Source organism: Pleuronectes platessa, chromosome 7 (assembly GCF_947347685.1).
Source record: "Pleuronectes platessa chromosome 7, fPlePla1.1, whole genome shotgun sequence".
In the NCBI taxonomy this organism is placed as follows: Eukaryota; Metazoa; Chordata; class Actinopteri; order Pleuronectiformes; family Pleuronectidae; genus Pleuronectes; species Pleuronectes platessa.
The window spans coordinates 29,485,127-29,505,497 of NC_070632.1; the positions used below are offsets into that span (position 1 = coordinate 29,485,127).

At 40.7% G+C, this 20,371-nt stretch overlaps 1 pseudogene; it reads left to right on the forward strand.

Annotated features, from left to right (window-relative positions):
• The first annotated feature begins 17,695 nt into the window (after positions 1–17,695).
• LOC128444751 (piggyBac transposable element-derived protein 4-like) lies at positions 17,696–19,891 on the forward strand (annotated as a pseudogene).
• The last annotated feature ends 480 nt before the right edge of the window (positions 19,892–20,371 follow it).

Here is a 20,371-nt window from a genome sequence, read left to right on the forward strand (position 1 = left end):
GTCCCATGTCATTTTTTTAAATAACACTAAGAGTGAGACATTTATAGGCATTTTTCAGCACTCAGGGTTGGGCTTTAGAGTGGTTCCCCAGGCTTGGCTGGTGCTTGATAATTTGTTCTCCCATGTACTGTATTTTTCCCTAACAAAACATTTGGGACATTTCTAGGCATTTTTTCTATTATGTAAAGTGCCTACAAGTGTCCCATGTCATTTTTTTTAATAACACTAAGAGTGAGACATTTCCAGGCTATTCGGCACTCAGGGTTGGGCTTTAGAGTGGCTCCCCAGGATTGGCTGGTGCTGGAGAATTTTTTCTACCATTTATTGTATTTTTACCTAACAAAACATTTGGTACATTTCTTGGCATTCTTGCTATAATGTAAAGTGCCTACAAGTGTCCCATCTATTTTTTTTAATAACACTAAGAGTGAGACATTTATTGGCATTTTTCAGCACTTAGGGTTGGGCTTTAGAGTGGCTCCCCAGGCTTGGCTGGTGGTTCAGAATTTGTTCTACCATGTACTGTATTTTTCCCTAACAAAACATTTGGTACATTTCTTGGCATTCTTGCTATAACGAAAGTGCCTACAAGTGTCCCATGTCATTTTTTTTAATAACACTAAGAGTGAGACATTTCCAGGCTATTCGGCACTCAGGGCTGGGCTTTAGAGTGGCTCCCCAGGATTGGCTGGTGCTTGAGAATTTGTTCTCCCATGTACTGTATTTTTCCCTAACAAAACATTTGGGACATTTCTAGGCATTCTTTCTATTATGTAAAGTGCCTACAAGTGTCCCATGTATTGTTTTACCTAAAACAAAGAGTGAGAAATTTCTAGGCATTTTTCAGCACTCAGGGTTGGGCTTTAGAGTGGCTCCCCAGGCTTGGCTGGTGCTTGAGAATTAGTTCTCCCATGTACTGTATTTTTCCCTAACAAAACATTTGGGACATTTCTAGGCATTCTTTCTATTATGTAAAGTGCCTACAAGTGTCCCATGTCATTTTTTGTAATAACACTAAGAGTGAGACATTTCTAGGTATTTTTCAGCACTCAGGGTTGGGCTTTAGAGTGGCTCCCCAGGCTTGGCTGGTGCTTGAGAATTTGTTCTCCCATGTACTGTATTTTTCCCTAACAAAACATTTGGGACATTTCTAGGCATTCTTTCTATTATGTAAAGTGCCTACAAGTGTCCCATGTATTGTTTTACCTAAAACATAGAGTGAGAAATTTCTAGGCATTTTTTCCGAACTTAGGGTTGGGCTTTAGAGTGGCTCCCCAGGCTTGGCTGGTGCTTGAGAATTTGTTGTACCATGTACTGTATTTTTCCCTAACAAAACATTTTGGACATTTCTAGGCATTCTTGCTATAATGTAAAGTGCCTACAAGTGACCCATGTCCTTTTTTTTAATAACACTAAGAGTGAGACATTTCCAGGTATTTTTCGGCACTCAGGGTTGGGCTTTAGAGTGGCTCCCCAGGCTTGGCTGGTGGTTGAGAATTTGTTCTACCATGTATTTCATTTTTTCCCTAACAAAATGTGTTGGACATTTCTATGCATTTTTGCTATAATGTTAAGTGTCTACAAGTGTCCCATGTCATTTTTTTACCTAAAACAAAGAGTGAGACATTTCTAAGCATTTTTTTCAGAACTCAGGATTGGGCTTTAGAGTGGCTACCCAGGCTTGGCTGGTGGTTGAGAATTTGTTCTACCATGTACTGTATTTTTCCCTAACAAAAGATTTGGGACATTTCTAGGCATTCTTGCTATAATATAAAGTGCCTACAAGTGTCCCATGTCATTTTTTAAAATAACACTAAGAGTGAGACATTTCCAGGCTATTCGGCACTCAGGGTTGGGCTTTAGAGTGGCTCCCCAGGATTGGCTGGTGGTTGAGAATTTTTTCTACCATGTATTGTATTTTTCCCTAACAAAACATTTGGGACATTTATAGGCATTCTTGCTATAATGTAAAGTGCCTACAAGTGTCCCATCTATTGTTTTTAATAACACTAAGAGTGAGACATTTATAGGCATTTTTCAGCACTCAGGGTTGGGCTTTAGAGTGGCTCCCCAGGCTTGGCTGGTGGTTGAGAATTTGTTCTACCATGTACTGTATTTTTCCCTAACAAAACATTTGGTACATTTCTTGGCATTCTTGCTATAACGAAAGTGCCTACAAGTGTCCCATGTCATTTTTTTTAATTACACTAAGAGTGAGACATTTCCAGGCTATTCGGCACTCAGGGTTGGGCTTTTGAGTGGCTCCCCAGGCTTGGCTGGTGCTTGAGAATTTGTTCTCCCATGTACTGTATTTTTCCCTAACAAAACATTTGGGACATTTCTAGGCATTCTTTCTATTATGTAAAGTAGCTACAAGTGTCCCATGTCATTTTTTTTAATAACACTAAGAGTGAGACATTTCTAGGCATTTTTCAGCACTCAGGGTTGGGCTTTAGAGTGGCTCCCCAGGCTTGGCTGGTGCTTGAGAATTTGTTCTCCCATGTACTGTATTTTTCCCTAACAAAACATTTGGGACATTTCTTGGCATTCTTGCTATAACGAAAGTGCCTACAAGTGTCCCATGTCATTTTTTTTAATTACACTAAGAGTGAGACATTTCCAGGCTATTCGGCACTCAGGGTTGGGCTTTTGAGTGGCTCCCCAGGCTTGGCTGGTGCTTGAGAATTTGTTCTCCCATGTACTGTATTTTTCCCTAACAAAACATTTGGGACATTTCTAGGCATTCTTTCTATTATGTAAAGTAGCTACAAGTGTCCCATGTCATTTTTTTTAATAACACTAAGAGTGAGACATTTCTAGGCATTTTTCAGCACTCAGGGTTGGGCTTTAGAGTGGCTCCCCAGGCTTGGCTGGTGGTTGAGAATTTGTTCTACCATGTACTGTATTTTTCCCTAACAAAACATTTGGGACATTTATAGGCATTCTTGCTATAATGTAAAGTGCCTACAAGTGTCCCATCAATTTTTTTTAATAACACTAAGAGTGAGACATTTATAGGCATTTTTCAGCACTCAGGGTTGGGCTTTAGAGTGGCTCCCCAGGCTTGGCTGGTGGTTGAGAATTTGTTCTACCATGTACTGTATTTTTCCCTAACAAAACATTTGGTACATTTCTTGGCATTCTTGCTATAACGAAAGTGCCTACAAGTGTCCCATGTCATTTTTTTAAATAACACTAAGAGTGAGACATTTCTAGGCATTTTTCAGCACTCAGGGTTGGGCTTTAGAGTGGCTCCCCAGGCTTGGCTGGTGCTTGAGAATTTGTTCTACCATGTACTGTATTTTTCCCTAACAAAATATTTGGTACATTTCTTGTCATTCTTGCTATAACGAAAGTGCCTACAAGTGTCCCATGTCATTTTTTAAAATAACACTAAGAGTGAGACATTTATAGGCATTTTTCTGCACTCAGGGTTGGGCTTTAGAGTGGCTCCCCAGGCTTGGCTGGTGCTTGAGAATTTGTTCTCCCATGTACTGTATTTTTCCCTAACAAAACATTTTGGACATTTCTAGGCATTCTTTCTATTATGTAAAGTGCCTACAAGTGTCCCATGTCATTTTTTTTAATAACACTAAGAGTGAGACATTTCCAGGCTATTCGGCACTCAGGGCTGGGCTTTAGAGTGGCTCCCCAGGATTGGCTGGTGCTTGAGAATTTGTTCTCCCATGTACTGTATTTTTCCCTAACAAAACATTTGGGACATTTCTAGGCATTCTTTCTATTATGTAAAGTGCCTACAAGTGTCCCATGTATTGTTTTACCTAAAACATAGAGTGAGAAATTTCTAGGCATTTTTTCCGAACTTAGGGTTGGGCTTTAGAGTGGCTCCCCAGGATTGGCTGGTGGTTGAGAATTTGTTCTACCATGTACTGTATTTTTCCCTAACAAAACATTCGGTACATTTCTTGGCATTCTTGCTATAACGAAAGTGCCTACAAGTGTCCCATGTCATTTTTTTAAATAACACTAAGAGTGAGACATTTATAGGCATTTTTCAGCACTCAGGGTTGGGCTTTAGAGTGGCTCCCCAGGCTTGGCTGGTGCTTGAGAATTTGTTCTCCCATGTACTGTATTTTTCCCTAACAAAACATTTGGGACATTTCTAGGCATTTTTTCTATTATGTAAAGTGCCTACAAGTGTCCCATGTCATTTTTTTTAATAACACTAAGAGTGAGACATTTCCAGGCTATTCGGCACTCAGGGTTGGGCTTTAGAGTGGCTCCCCAGGATTGGCTGGTGCTGGAGAATTTTTTCTACCATTTATTGTATTTTTACCTAACAAAACATTTGGTACATTTCTTGGCATTCTTGCTATAATGTAAAGTGCCTACAAGTGTCCCATCTATTTTTTTTAATAACACTAAGAGTGAGACATTTATTGGCATTTTTCAGCACTTAGGGTTGGGCTTTAGAGTGGCTCCCCAGGCTTGGCTGGTGGTTCAGAATTTGTTCTACCATGTACTGTATTTTTCCCTAACAAAACATTTGGTACATTTCTTGGCATTCTTGCTATAACGAAAGTGCCTACAAGTGTCCCATGTCATTTTTTTTAATAACACTAAGAGTGAGACATTTCCAGGCTATTCGGCACTCAGGGTTGGGCTTTTGAGTGGCTCCCCAGGCTTGGCTGGTGCTTGAGAATTTGTTCTCCCATGTACTGTATTTTTCCCTAACAAAACATTTGGGACATTTCTAGGCATTCTTTCTATTATGTAAAGTAGCTACAAGTGTCCCATGTCATTTTTTTTAATAACACTAAGAGTGAGACATTTCTAGGCATTTTTCAGCACTCAGGGTTGGGCTTTAGAGTGGCTCCCCAGGCTTGGCTGGTGGTTGAGAATTTGTTCTACCATGTACTGTATTTTTCCCTAACAAAACATTTGGGACATTTATAGGCATTCTTGCTATAATGTAAAGTGCCTACAAGTGTCCCATCAATTTTTTTTAATAACACTAAGAGTGAGACATTTATAGGCATTTTTCAGCACTCAGGGTTGGGCTTTAGAGTGGCTCCCCAGGCTTGGCTGGTGGTTGAGAATTTGTTCTACCATGTACTGTATTTTTCCCTAACAAAACATTTGGTACATTTCTTGGCATTCTTGCTATAACGAAAGTGCCTACAAGTGTCCCATGTCATTTTTTTAAATAACACTAAGAGTGAGACATTTCTAGGCATTTTTCAGCACTCAGGGTTGGGCTTTAGAGTGGCTCCCCAGGCTTGGCTGGTGCTTGAGAATTTGTTCTACCATGTACTGTATTTTTCCCTAACAAAATATTTGGTACATTTCTTGTCATTCTTGCTATAACGAAAGTGCCTACAAGTGTCCCATGTCATTTTTTAAAATAACACTAAGAGTGAGACATTTATAGGCATTTTTCTGCACTCAGGGTTGGGCTTTAGAGTGGCTCCCCAGGCTTGGCTGGTGCTTGAGAATTTGTTCTCCCATGTACTGTATTTTTCCCTAACAAAACATTTGGGACATTTCTAGGCATTTTTTCTATTATGTAAAGTGCCTACAAGTGTCCCATGTCATTTTTTTTAATAACACTAAGAGTGAGACATTTCCAGGCTATTCGGCACTCAGGGTTGGGCTTTAGAGTGGCTCCCCAGGATTGGCTGGTGCTGGAGAATTTTTTCTACCATTTATTGTATTTTTACCTAACAAAACATTTGGTACATTTCTTGGCATTCTTGCTATAATGTAAAGTGCCTACAAGTGTCCCATCTATTTTTTTTAATAACACTAAGAGTGAGACATTTATTGGCATTTTTCAGCACTTAGGGTTGGGCTTTAGAGTGGCTCCCCAGGCTTGGCTGGTGGTTCAGAATTTGTTCTACCATGTACTGTATTTTTCCCTAACAAAACATTTGGTACATTTCTTGGCATTCTTGCTATAACGAAAGTGCCTACAAGTGTCCCATGTCATTTTTTTTAATTACACTAAGAGTGAGACATTTCCAGGCTATTCGGCACTCAGGGTTGGGCTTTAGAGTGGCTCCCCAGGCTTGGCTGGTGCTTGAGAATTTGTTCTCTCATGTACTGTATTTTTCCCTAACAAAACATTTGGGACATTTCTAGGCATTGTTTCTATTATGTAAAGTGCCTACAGGTGTCCCATGTCATTTTTTGAAATAACACTAAGAGTGAGACATTTATAGGCATTTTTCAGCACTCAGGGTTGGGCTTTAGAGTGGCTCCCCAGGCTTGGCTGGTGCTTGAGAATTTGTTCTCCCATGTACTGTATTTTTCCCTAACAAAACATTTGGGACATTTCTAGGCATTCTTTCTATTATGTAAAGTAGCTACAAGTGTCCCATGTCATTTTTTTTAATAACACTAAGAGTGAGACATTTCTAGGCATTTTTCAGCACTCAGGGTTGGGCTTTAGAGTGGCTCCCCAGGCTTGGCTGGTGGTTGAGAATTTGTTCTACCATGTACTGTATTTTTCCCTAACAAAACATTTGGTACATTTCTTGTCATTCTTGCTATAACGAAAGTGCCTACAAGTGTCCCATGTCATTTTTTAAAATAACACTAAGAGTGAGACATTTATAGGCATTTTTCAGCACTCAGGGTTGGGCTTTAGAGTGGCTCCCCAGGCTTGGCTGGTGCTTGAGAATTTGTTCTCCCATGTACTGTATTTTTCCCTAACAAAACATTTTGGACATTTCTAGGCATTCTTTCTATTATGTAAAGTGCCTACAAGTGTCCCATGTCATTTTTTTTAATAACACTAAGAGTGAGACATTTCCAGGCTATTCGGCACTCAGGGCTGGGCTTTAGAGTGGCTCCCCAGGATTGGCTGGTGCTTGAGAATTTGTTCTCCCATGTACTGTATTTTTCCCTAACAAAACATTTGGGACATTTCTAGGCATTCTTTCTATTATGTAAAGTGCCTACAAGTGTCCCATGTATTGTTTTACCTAAAACAAAGAGTGAGAAATTTCTAGGCATTTTTCAGCACTCAGGGTTTGGCTTTAGAGTGGCTCCCCAGGCTTGGCTGGTGCTTGAGAATTTGTTCTCCCATGTACTGTATTTTTCCCTAACAAAACATTTGGGACATTTCTAGGCATTCTTTCTATTATGTAAAGTGCCTACAAGTGTCCCATGTCATTTTTTGTAATAACACTAAGAGTGAGACATTTCTAGGCATTTTTCAGCACTCAGGGTTGGGCTTTAGAGTGGCTCCCCAGGCTTGGCTGGTGCTTGAGAATTTGTTCTCCCATGTACTGTATTTTTCCCTAACAAAACATTTGGGACATTTCTAGGCATTCTTTCTATTATGTAAAGTGCCTACAAGTGTCCCATGTATTGTTTTACCTAAAACATAGAGTGAGAAATTTCTAGGCATTTTTTCCGAACTTAGGGTTGGGCTTTAGAGTGGCTCCCCAGGCTTGGCTGGTGCTTGAGAATTTGTTGTACCATGTACTGTATTTTTCCCTAACAAAACATTTTGGACATTTCTAGGCATTCTTGCTATAATGTAAAGTGCCTACAAGTGACCCATGTCCTTTTTTTTAATAACACTAAGAGTGAGACATTTCCAGGCATTTTTCGGCACTCAGGGTTGGGCTTTAGAGTGGCTCCCCAGGCTTGGCTGGTGGTTGAGAATTTGTTCTACCATGTATTTCATTTTTTCCCTAACAAAATGTTTTGGACATTTCTATGCATTTTTGCTATAATGTTAAGTGTCTACAAGTGTCCCATGTCATTTTTTTACCTAAAACAAAGAGTGAGACATTTCTAAGCATTTTTTTCAGAACTCAGGATTGGGCTTTAGAGTGGCTACCCAGGCTTGGCTGGTGGTTGAGAATTTGTTCTACCATGTACTGTATTTTTCCCTAACAAAAGATTTGGGACATTTCTAGGCATTCTTGCTATAATATAAAGTGCCTACAAGTGTCCCATGTCATTTTTTAAAATAACACTAAGAGTGAGACATTTCCAGGCTATTCGGCACTCAGGGTTGGGCTTTAGAGTGGCTCCCCAGGATTGGCTGGTGGTTGAGAATTTTTTCTACCATGTATTGTATTTTTCCCTAACAAAACATTTGGGACATTTATAGGCATTCTTGCTATAATGTAAAGTGCCTACAAGTGTCCCATCTATTTTTTTTAATAACACTAAGAGTGAGACATTTATAGGCATTTTTCAGCACTCAGGGTTGGGCTTTAGAGTGGCTCCCCAGGCTTGGCTGGTGGTTGAGAATTTGTTCTACCATGTACTGTATTTTTCCCTAACAAAACATTTGGTACATTTCTTGGCATTCTTGCTATAACGAAAGTGCCTACAAGTGTCCCATGTCATTTTTTTAAATAACACTAAGAGTGAGACATTTATAGGCATTTTTCAGCACTCAGGGTTGGGCTTTAGAGTGGCTCCCCAGGCTTGGCTGGTGCTTGAGAATTTGTTCTCCCATGTACTGTATTTTTCCCTAACAAAACATTTGGGACATTTCTAGGCATTTTTTCTATTATGTAAAGTGCCTACAAGTGTCCCATGTCATTTTTTTTAATAACACTAAGAGTGAGACATTTCCAGGCTATTCGGCACTCAGGGTTGGGCTTTAGAGTGGCTCCCCAGGATTGGCTGGTGCTGGAGAATTTTTTCTACCATTTATTGTATTTTTACCTAAAAAAACATTTGGTACATTTCTTGGCATTCTTGCTATAATGTAAAGTGCCTACAAGTGTCCCATCTATTTTTTTTAATAACACTAAGAGTGAGACATTTATTGGCATTTTTCAGCACTTAGGGTTGGGCTTTAGAGTGGCTCCCCAGGCTTGGCTGGTGGTTCAGAATTTGTTCTACCATGTATTGTATTTTTCCCTAACAAAACATTTGGTACATTTCTTGGCATTCTTGCTATAACGAAAGTGCCTACAAGTGTCCCATGTCATTTTTTTTAATTACACTAAGAGTGAGACATTTCCAGGCTATTCGGCACTCAGGGTTGGGCTTTAGAGTGGCTCCCCAGGCTTGGCTGGTGCTTGAGAATTTGTTCTCCCATGTACTGTATTTTTCCCTAACAAAACATTTGGGACATTTCTAGGCATTGTTTCTATTATGTAAAGTGCCTACAGGTGTCCCATGTCATTTTTTGAAATAACACTAAGAGTGAGACATTTATAGGCATTTTTCAGCACTCAGGGTTGGGCTTTAGAGTGGCTCCCCAGGCTTGGCTGGTGCTTGAGAATTTGTTCTCCCATGTACTGTATTTTTCCCTAACAAAACATTTGGGACATTTCTAGGCATTCTTTCTATTATGTAAAGTAGCTACAAGTGTCCCATGTCATTTTTTTTAATAACACTAAGAGTGAGACATTTCTAGGCATTTTTCAGCACTCAGGGTTGGGCTTTAGAGTGGCTCCCCAGGCTTGGCTGTTGGTTGAGAATTTGTTCTACCATGTACTGTATTTTTCCCTAACAAAACATTTGGTACATTTCTTGTCATTCTTGCTATAACGAAAGTGCCTACAAGTGTCCCATGTCATTTTTTTTAATAACACTAAGAGTGAGACATTTCCAGGCTATTCGGCACTCAGGGCTGGGCTTTAGAGTGGCTCCCCAGGATTGGCTGGTGCTTGAGAATTTGTTCTCCCATGTACTGTATTTTTCCCTAACAAAACATTTGGGACATTTCTAGGCATTCTTTCTATTATGTAAAGTGCCTACAAGTGTCCCATGTATTGTTTTACCTAAAACAAAGAGTGAGAAATTTCTAGGCATTTTTCAGCACTCAGGGTTGGGCTTTAGAGTGGCTCCCCAGGCTTGGCTGGTGCTTGAGAATTTGTTCTCCCATGTACTGTATTTTTCCCTAACAAAACATTTGGGACATTTCTAGGCATTCTTTCTATTATGTAAAGTGCCTACAAGTGTCCCATGTCATTTTTTGTAATAACACTAAGAGTGACACATTTCTAGGCATTTTTCAGCACTCAGGGTTGGGCTTTAGAGTGGCTCCCCAGGCTTGGCTGGTGCTTGAGAATTTGTTCTCCCATGTACTGTATTTTTCCCTAACAAAACATTTGGGACATTTCTAGGCATTCTTTCTATTATGTAAAGTGCCTACAAGTGTCCCATGTATTGTTTTACCTAAAACATAGAGTGAGAAATTTCTAGGCATTTTTTCCGAACTTAGGGTTGGGCTTTAGAGTGGCTCCCCAGGCTTGGCTGGTGCTTGAGAATTTGTTGTACCATGTACTGTATTTTTCCCTAACAAAACATTTTGGACATTTCTAGGCATTCTTGCTATAATGTAAAGTGCCTACAAGTGACCCATGTCCTTTTTTTTAATAACACTAAGAGTGAGACATTTCCAGGCATTTTTCGGCACTCAGGGTTGGGCTTTAGAGTGGCTCCCCAGGCTTGGCTGGTGGTTGAGAATTTGTTCTACCATGTATTTCATTTTTTCCCTAACAAAATGTGTTGGACATTTCTATGCATTTTTGCTATAATGTTAAGTGTCTACAAGTGTCCCATGTCATTTTTTTACCTAAAACAAAGAGTGAGACATTTCTAAGCATTTTTTTCAGAACTCAGGATTGGGCTTTAGAGTGGCTACCCAGGCTTGGCTGGTGGTTGAGAATTTGTTCTACCATGTACTGTATTTTTCCCTAACAAAAGATTTGGGACATTTCTAGGCATTCTTGCTATAATATAAAGTGCCTACAAGTGTCCCATGTCATTTTTTAAAATAACACTAAGAGTGAGACATTTCCAGGCTATTCGGCACTCAGGGTTGGGCTTTAGAGTGGCTCCCCAGGATTGGCTGGTGGTTGAGAATTTTTTCTACCATGTATTGTATTTTTCCCTAACAAAACATTTGGGACATTTATAGGCATTCTTGCTATAATGTAAAGTGCCTACAAGTGTCCCATCTATTTTTTTTAATAACACTAAGAGTGAGACATTTATAGGCATTTTTCAGCACTCAGGGTTGGGCTTTAGAGTGGCTCCCCAGGCTTGGCTGGTGGTTGAGAATTTGTTCTACCATGTACTGTATTTTTCCCTAACAAAACATTTGGTACATTTCTTGGCATTCTTGCTATAACGAAAGTGCCTACAAGTGTCCCATGTCATTTTTTTAAATAACACTAAGAGTGAGACATTTATAGGCATTTTTCAGCACTCAGGGTTGGGCTTTAGAGTGGCTCCCCAGGCTTGGCTGGTGCTTGAGAATTTGTTCTCCCATGTACTGTATTTTTCCCTAACAAAACATTTGGGACATTTCTAGGCATTTTTTCTATTATGTAAAGTGCCTACAAGTGTCCCATGTCATTTTTTTTAATAACACTAAGAGTGAGACATTTCCAGGCTATTCGGCACTCAGGGTTGGGCTTTAGAGTGGCTCTCCAGGATTGGCTGGTGCTGGAGAATTTTTTCTACCATTTATTGTATTTTTACCTAACAAAACATTTGGTACATTTCTTGGCATTCTTGCTATAATGTAAAGTGCCTACAAGTGTCCCATCTATTTTTTTTAATAACACTAAGAGTGAGACATTTATTGGCATTTTTCAGCACTTAGGGTTGGGCTTTAGAGTGGCTCCCCAGGCTTGGCTGGTGGTTCAGAATTTGTTCTACAATGTACTGTATTTTTCCCTAACAAAACATTTGGTACATTTCTTGGCATTCTTGCTATAACGAAAGTGCCTACAAGTGTCCCATGTCATTTTTTTTAATTACACTAAGAGTGAGACATTTCCAGGCTATTCGGCACTCAGGGTTGGGCTTTTGAGTGGCTCCCCAGGCTTGGCTGGTGCTTGAGAATTTGTTCTCCCATGTACTGTATTTTTCCCTAACAAAACATTTGGGACATTTCTAGGCATTCTTTCTATTATGTAAAGTAGCTACAAGTGTCCCATGTCATTTTTTTTAATAACACTAAGAGTGAGACATTTCTAGGCATTTTTCAGCACTCAGGGTTGGGCTTTAGAGTGGCTCCCCAGGCTTGGCTGGTGGTTGAGAATTTGTTCTACCATGTACTGTATTTTTCCCTAACAAAACATTTGGGACATTTATAGGCATTCTTGCTATAATGTAAAGTGCCTACAAGTGTCCCATCAATTTTTTTTAATAACACTAAGAGTGAGACATTTATAGGCATTTTTCAGCACTCAGGGTTGGGCTTTAGAGTGGCTCCCCAGGCTTGGCTGGTGGTTGAGAATTTGTTCTACCATGTACTGTATTTTTCCCTAACAAAACATTTGGTACATTTCTTGGCATTCTTGCTATAACGAAAGTGCCTACAAGTGTCCCATGTCATTTTTTTAAATAACACTAAGAGTGAGACATTTATAGGCATTTTTCAGCACTCAGGGTTGGGCTTTAGAGTGGCTCCCCAGGCTTGGCTGGTGCTTGAGAATTTGTTCTCCCATGTACTGTATTTTTCCCTAACAAAACATTTGGGACATTTCTAGGCATTCTTTCTATTATGTAAAGTGCCTACAAGTGTCCCATGTCATTTTTTTTAATAACACTAAGAGTGAGACATTTCCAGGCTATTCGGCACTCAGGGCTGGGCTTTAGAGTGGCTCCCCAGGATTGGCTGGTGCTTGAGAATTTGTTCTCCCATGTACTGTATTTTTCCCTAACAAAACATTTGGGACATTTCTAGGCATTCTTTCTATTATGTAAAGTGCCTACAAGTGTCCCATGTATTGTTTTACCTAAAACAAAGAGTGAGAAATTTCTAGGCATTTTTCAGCACTCAGGGTTGGGCTTTAGAGTGGCTCCCCAGGCTTGGCTGGTGCTTGAGAATTTGTTCTCCCATGTACTGTATTTTTCCCTAACAAAACATTTGGGACATTTCTAGGCATTCTTTCTATTATGTAAAGTGCCTACAAGTGTCCCATGTATTGTTTTACCTAAAACATAGAGTGAGAAATTTCTAGGCATTTTTTCCGAACTTAGGGTTGGGCTTTAGAGTGGCTCCCCAGGCTTGGCTGGTGCTTGAGAATTTGTTGTACCATGTACTGTATTTTTCCCTAACAAAACATTTTGGACATTTCTAGGCATTCTTGCTATAATGTAAAGTGCCTACAAGTGACCCATGTCCTTTTTTTTAATAACACTAAGAGTGAGACATTTCCAGGCATTTTTCGGCACTCAGGGTTGGGCTTTAGAGTGGCTCCCCAGGCTTGGCTGGTGGTTGAGAATTTGTTCTACCATGTATTTCATTTTTTCCCTAACAAAATGTGTGGGACATTTCTATGCATTTTTGCTATAATGTTAAGTGTCTACAAGTGTCCCATGTCATTTTTTTACCTAAAACAAAGAGTGAGACATTTCTAAGCATTTTTTTCAGAACTCAGGATTGGGCTTTAGAGTGGCTACCCAGGCTTGGCTGGTGGTTGAGAATTTGTTCTACCATGTACTGTATTTTTCCCTAACAAAAGATTTGGGACATTTCTAGGCATTCTTGCTATAATATAAAGTGCCTACAAGTGTCCCATGTCATTTTTTAAAATAACACTAAGAGTGAGACATTTCCAGGCTATTCGGCACTCAGGGTTGGGCTTTAGAGTGGCTCCCCAGGATTGGCTGGTGCTGGAGAATTTTTTCTACCATTTATTGTATTTTTACCTAACAAAACATTTGGTACATTTCTTGGCATTCTTGCTATAATGTAAAGTGCCTACAAGTGTCCCATCTATTTTTTTTAATAACACTAAGAGTGAGACATTTATTGGCATTTTTCAGCACTTAGGGTTGGGCTTTAGAGTGGCTCCCCAGGCTTGGCTGGTGCTTGAGAATTTGTTCTCCCATGTACTGTATTTTTCCCTAACAAAACATTTGGGACATTTCTAGGCATTCTTTCTATTATGTAAAGTGCCTACAAGTGTCCCAAGTAATTTTTTTTAATAACACTAAGAGTGAGACATTTCCAGGCTATTCGGCACTCAGGGTTGGGCTTTAGAGTGGCTCCCCAGGCTTGGCTGGTGGTTGAGAATTTGTACTACCATGTACTGTATTTTTCCTTACCAAAACATTTGGGACATTTCTAGGCATTCTTGATATAATGTTAAGTGCTTACAAGTGTCCCATGTCATTTTTTTAAATAACGCTAAGAGTGAGACATTTCTAGGCACTTTTCTGCACTCAGGGTGGGGCTTTAGAATGGGTCCCTGGGCTTGGATGGTGCTGGAGAATTTGTTCTCCCATGTACTGTATTTTTCCCTGACAAAACATTTGGGACATTTCTAGGCATTCTTTCTATTATGTAAAGTGCCTACAAGTGTCCCATGTCATTTTTTTTAACAACACTAAGAGTGAGACATTTCCAGGCATTTTTCGGCACTCAGGGTTGGGCTTTAGAGTGGCTCCCCAGGCTTGGCTGGTGGTTGAGAATTTGTTCTACCATGTACTGTATTTTTTCTTAACAAAACATTTGGGACATTTCTATGCATTCTTGCTATAACGAAAGTGCCAACAAGTGTCCCATATATTTTTTTACCTAATACAAAGAGTGATACATTTATAGGCATTTTTCAGCACTCAGGGTTGGGCTTTAGAGTGGCTCCCCGGGCTTGGATGGTGCTGGAGAATTTTTTCTACCATGTATTGTATTTTTCCCTAACAAAACATTTGGGACATTTATAGGCATTCTTGCTATAATGTAAAGGGCCTACAAGTGTCCCATCTATTTTTTTACCTAACACAAAGAGTGAGAAATTTCTAGGCATTTTTCAGCACTCAGGGTGGGGCTTTAGAATGGGTCCCTGGGCTTGGATGGTGCTGGAGAATTTGTTCTCCCATGTACTGTATTTTTCACTAACAAAACATTTGGGACATTTCTAGGCATTCTTTCTATTATGTAAAGTGCTTACAAGTATCCCATGTCATTTTTTTTAACAACACTAAGAGTGAGACATTTCCAGGCATTTTTCGGCAGTCAGGGTTGGGCTTTAGAGTGGCTCCCCAGGCTTGGCTGGTGGTTGAGAATTTGTTCTACCATGTACTGTATTTTTCCTTAACAAAACATTTGGGACATTTCTAGGCATTCTTGCTATAATGTAAAGTGCCAACAAGTGTCCCATATATTTTTTTACCTAATACAAAGAGTGAGAAATTTCTAGGCATTTTTCAGCACTCAGGGTGGGGCTTTAGAATGGGTCCCCGGGCTTGGATGGTGCTGGAGAATTTTTTCTACCATGTATTGTATTTTTCCCTAACAAAACATTTGGGACATTTATAGGCATTCTTGCTATAATGTAAAGTGCCTACAAGTGTCCCTTCTATTTTTTTACCTAACACAAAGAGTGAGAAATTTCTAGGCATTTTTCAGCACTCAGGGTGGGGCTTTAGAATGGGTCCCTGGGCTTGGATGGTACTGGAGAATTTTTTCTACCATGTATTGTATTTTTCCCTAACAAAACATTTGGGACATTTATAGGTATTCTTGCTATAATGTAAAGTTCCTACAAGTCTCCCAAGTCATTTTTTTAATAACACTAAGAGTGAGACATTTATAGGCATTTTTCAACACTCAGGGTTGGGCTTTAGAGTGGCTCCCCAGGCTTGGCTGGTGCTTGAGAATTTGATCTCCCATGTACTGTATTTTTCCCTAACAAAACATTTGGGACATTTCTAGGCATTCTTGCTATAATGTATCGTGCCTACAAGTGTCCCATGTCATTTTTTTAAGTAACACTAAGAATGAGACATTTCTAGGCATTTTTTAAAACCCAGGCTTCGGCTTTAGAGTGGCTCCCCAGGCTTGGCTGGTGCTGGAGAATTTTTTCTCCCATGTATTTCATTTTTTCCCTACCAAAACGTGTGGGACATTTTTAGGCATTCTTTCTATTATGTCAAGTGCCTACAAGTGTCCCATATATTTTTTTACCTAACACAAAGAGTGAGAAATTTCTAGGCATTTTTCAGCACTCAGGGTGGGGCTTTAGAATGGGTCCCCGGGCTTGGATGGTGCTGGAGAATTTTTTCTACCATGTATTGTATTTTTCCCTAACAAAACATTTGGGACATTTATAGGCATTCTTGCTATAACGAAAGTCCCTACAAGTGTCCCATGTCATTTTATTTAATAACACTAAGAGTGAGACATTTATAGGCATTTTTCAGCACTCACGGTTGGGTTTTAGAGTGGCTCCCCTGGCTTGGCTGGTGCTTAAGAATTTGTTCTCCCATGTACTGTATTTTTCCCTAACAAAACATTTGGGACATTTCTAGGCATTCTTGCTATAATGTACAGTGCCTACAAGTGTCCCATGTCATTTTTTTTTATAACACTAAGAGTGAGACATTTATAGGCATTTTTCAGCACTCAGGGTTGGGCTTTAGAGTGGCTCCCCAGGCTTGGCTGGTGCCGGAGAATTTTTTCTTACATTTATTGTATTTTTCCCTAAAAAAACATTTGGGACATTTATAGGCATTCTTGCTATAATATAAATTGCCTACAAGTGTCCCATGTCATTTTTTTAAAATAACACGAAGAGTGATACATTTATAGGCATTTTTCAGCACTCAGGGTTGGGCTTTAGAGTGGCTCCCCAGGCTTGGCTGGTGCTGGAGAATTTTTTCTCCAATGTATTTCATTTTTTCCCTAACAAAATGTGTGGGACATTTCTATGCATTTTTGCTATAATGTTAAGTGCCTACAAGTGTCCCATGTATTTTTTTACCTAAAACAAAGAGTGAGACATTTCTAGGCATTTTTTCAGAACTCAGGGTTGGGCTTTAGAGTGGCTACCCAGGCTTGGCTGGTGGTTGAGAATTTGTTCTGCCATATACTGTATTTTTCCCTAACAAAACATTTGGGACATTTATAGGCATTCTTGATATAATGTTAAGTGCCTACAAGTGTCCCATGTCATTTTTTTAAATAACACTAAGAGTGAGACATTTCTAGGCATTTTTCGGCACTCAGGGTTGGGCTTTAGAGTGGCTCCCCAGGCTTGGCTGGTGGTTGAGAATTTGTTCTACCATGTACTGTATTTTTCCTTAACAAAACAATTGGGACATTTCTAGGCATTCTTGCTATAACGAAAGTGCCTACAAGTGTCCCATGTCATTTTTTTTTAATAACACTAAGAGTGAGACATTTATAGGCATTTTTCAGCACTAAGGGTTTGGCTTTAGAGTGGCTCCCCTGTCTTGGCTGGTGCTTGCGAATTTTTTCTACCATGTATTGTATTTTTCCCTAACAAAACATTTGGGACATTTATAGGTATTCTTGCTATAATGTAAAGTGCCCACAAGTGTCCCATGTCATTTTTTTAACCTTTGTGTCGTGTTCGGGTCAAATCTGACCGATTTCCATTTCGATCAATCATAAATATTGTGTTTTACATTTTATTGTCTCAAGGGCTTATGATATCCTCCACACTAGGCATTTGAACATTTACAATTGCTGATCACTACTTTCATTGAATTTTGAGTTGTTTAGTCAACTTTGTAACACCTGTGGTGTTCCCGGTCAAAAATGACCGCCATAGGAAATGAATGGGTGACCCTAGATTGTGTTCATTCATCAGATAGTACACAACCACAAATCCACCACCACCACCACACGCACACACAAACACACCTACACGCACACACACACACACACACACACACAAACACACCTACACGCACACACACACACCTACACACACACACACACACGCACGCACGCACATACACGCACGCACACACACCACACACTCCACCCCACGTGAACCCCTTTCAGACTGACCATGTGTCCTCTCTTTCCCGTGCTTATGTGCCTGTCCCCCTACGTGAACCACACCTTCCAGACTAAACGTGTAACACTTCAAAGTTACCAATTAGGTGTTTGTTATGGGAACCTGGCTCTTTCCCGGGCTAATGTGTCCATCCCCCCACGTGAACCACACTTTCGATACAAAACGTATGATATCTTCTCACAGATCCCCTATATATAGCTTGCTTGTGCATTGCTCTTATTTTACTCTGAACACAATGAGTCGGCGCCCGATCAGACGTTTTTCTGTCAGAGAGGCTCTTGACCTTTTTTTTCAAACTGATGAAGACGGGATTGGAGTTGAACCAGAAATAGAGGAGGATGTTTCAGAAATAGAAGACAACGATCCTGATTTTGATCCAGACCATCATGAGACCGAACAGTCAACATATGGCGAGGAAGAGGCCCCTGAGGAAGAGGCACCTGGGGAAGAGGCCCCTGTGGAAGACACACCTGAGGTGACATTCCAGTCCAAGGATGGCAACTTGCTCTGGTATTCATCCCCCCAGGACAGAGGAGGCAGAACAAGAGGGGAAAATATCATTAGGATGTCACCAGGGCCAACACGGTATGCAACATCTCGTGTGGATGACATCAAGTCCAGCTTCCAACTCTTTTTACCAGAGTCCATTGTGGAAATTATACTGGCGATGACAAACCTGGAAGGGGGGGCGTGTGTTTGCGGACACATGGAAGGCCTTGGACCAGGTAGACCTCCAAGCCTACATGGGTCTGTTGATTCTAGCAGGAGTACATCGGTCCAACAATGAGGCTACAAAAAGTCTGTGGGATGCAGAGTCACGGAGGCCTATATTCCGGTCAACTATGTCCCTGCAACAGTTTCATGTCCTCTCAAGAATTATCAGATTTGATGACAGAGCTACACGACCTTTCGGCTGGCGAGACGACAAACTGGCTGCCATCAGGAACGTTTGGGACAGGTGGGTGGAGCGCCTACCACTGATGTACAATCCAGGCCCTGAGGTGACAGTGGACGAGCGCCTGGTCCCTTTCAGAGGTCGCTGTCCATTCAAACAGTACATCCCAAGCAAACCAGGCAAGTATGGGATCAAGATCTGGGCAGCATGTGATGCCAGGAGCAGCTACGCCTGGAATATGCAGGTTTACACAGGGAAACCTGTTACTGGAAGGCCAGAAAAAAACCAAGGCATGCGTGTTGTGTTGGACATGACAGCCGGTCTCAAGGGGCATAACATCACATGTGATAACTTTTTCACATCACATGGGCTTGGTCAGGAGCTGCTGAAAAGAAAGCTCACCATGGTGGGGACAGTGAGGAAGAACAAGCCTCAACTTCCCCCTGCACTGGTGTCGACCAGAGGGAGAGAGGCACTCTCATCCAAATTTGCTTTCACTGACACACACAGTCTTGTGTCATATTTGCCCAAGAAAAATAAAAATGTCATCCTGATGAGCACTCTACACAAAGACGCCGCTGTCAGCGAAGCAGAGCACAGGAAGCCCCAGATCATCCTGGACTACAACAGAAACAAAGGAGGCGTTGATTGCCTTGATAAGGTAATGTATATTTTCATCTGTCATGCATTTGATTTACTTGTATTCATGTAAAACATTGCATTTTGTGTAAGACAGGTTCAATATTGTTTCCAATCTATTCATTATTGTTTCTTTCATTGCAGCTTACTGGTACATACACCTGCAAGCGAATGACAGCTCGTTGGCCTGTGGCTGTGTTCCACAACATCCTCGATGTGTCTGCATGTAATGCATATGTGGTGTGGACAGCGATCGACCCAGCCTGGAATCAGGGGAAATGTTTCAAGAGGAGACTCTTCCTGGCAGAGCTTGGGAAAGCTTTAGTGACTCCTCTAATTCAACGGCGCCAGCACCTTCCCCGCACACCAGCCTCTTGCAGTCTGGTGAGGAGTCTGCAAGCCCCAGCCACGGCCCTGGCCACTCTCCCCCCAAAACAGGGGCAGAAACGGAAGAGATGCAAGCTATGTGCCCCTAGAGACAATAAGACAAGTCTTACATGTTTCAAATGTGATGCCTACGTTTGCAAGACACACTGTGACCTGATTGCAAAATGCCACTCCTGTGTCTGAACACACACACACACACACACACACACACACACACACACACACACACACACACACACACACACACACACACACACACACACACACAATGTGTTCATGTTGATGTTCTGATGTTCTGTGAATTTGGTCTCTGTTTTGATTTTTCTACAATGAATGTTAATTTTGGAATACAACTTTCAATTTCTGTGTCTATTCACTGCAGTTATTCATGTAACCAGTAGTCTGAGACATTGTTTACAGGTTAAAAGGGAGTTAAATACAATTTGGTGACGATCAATGGTTTTTGTGTTAATGTAAGGGCAGTTATAACAGGCCGGTCAAATTTGACCGGGAGCACCAAAGTAAGGGGGGAGAAACGAACACGACACAAATAACACTAAGAGTGAGACATTTCTAGGCATTTTTCTGCACTCAGGGTTGGGCTTTAGAGTGGCTCCCCAGGCTTGGCTGGTGCTGGAGAATTTTTTCTCCCATGTATTTCATTTGTTTCCTAACAAAACGTGTGGGACATTTCTAGGCATTCTTGCTATAATGTAAA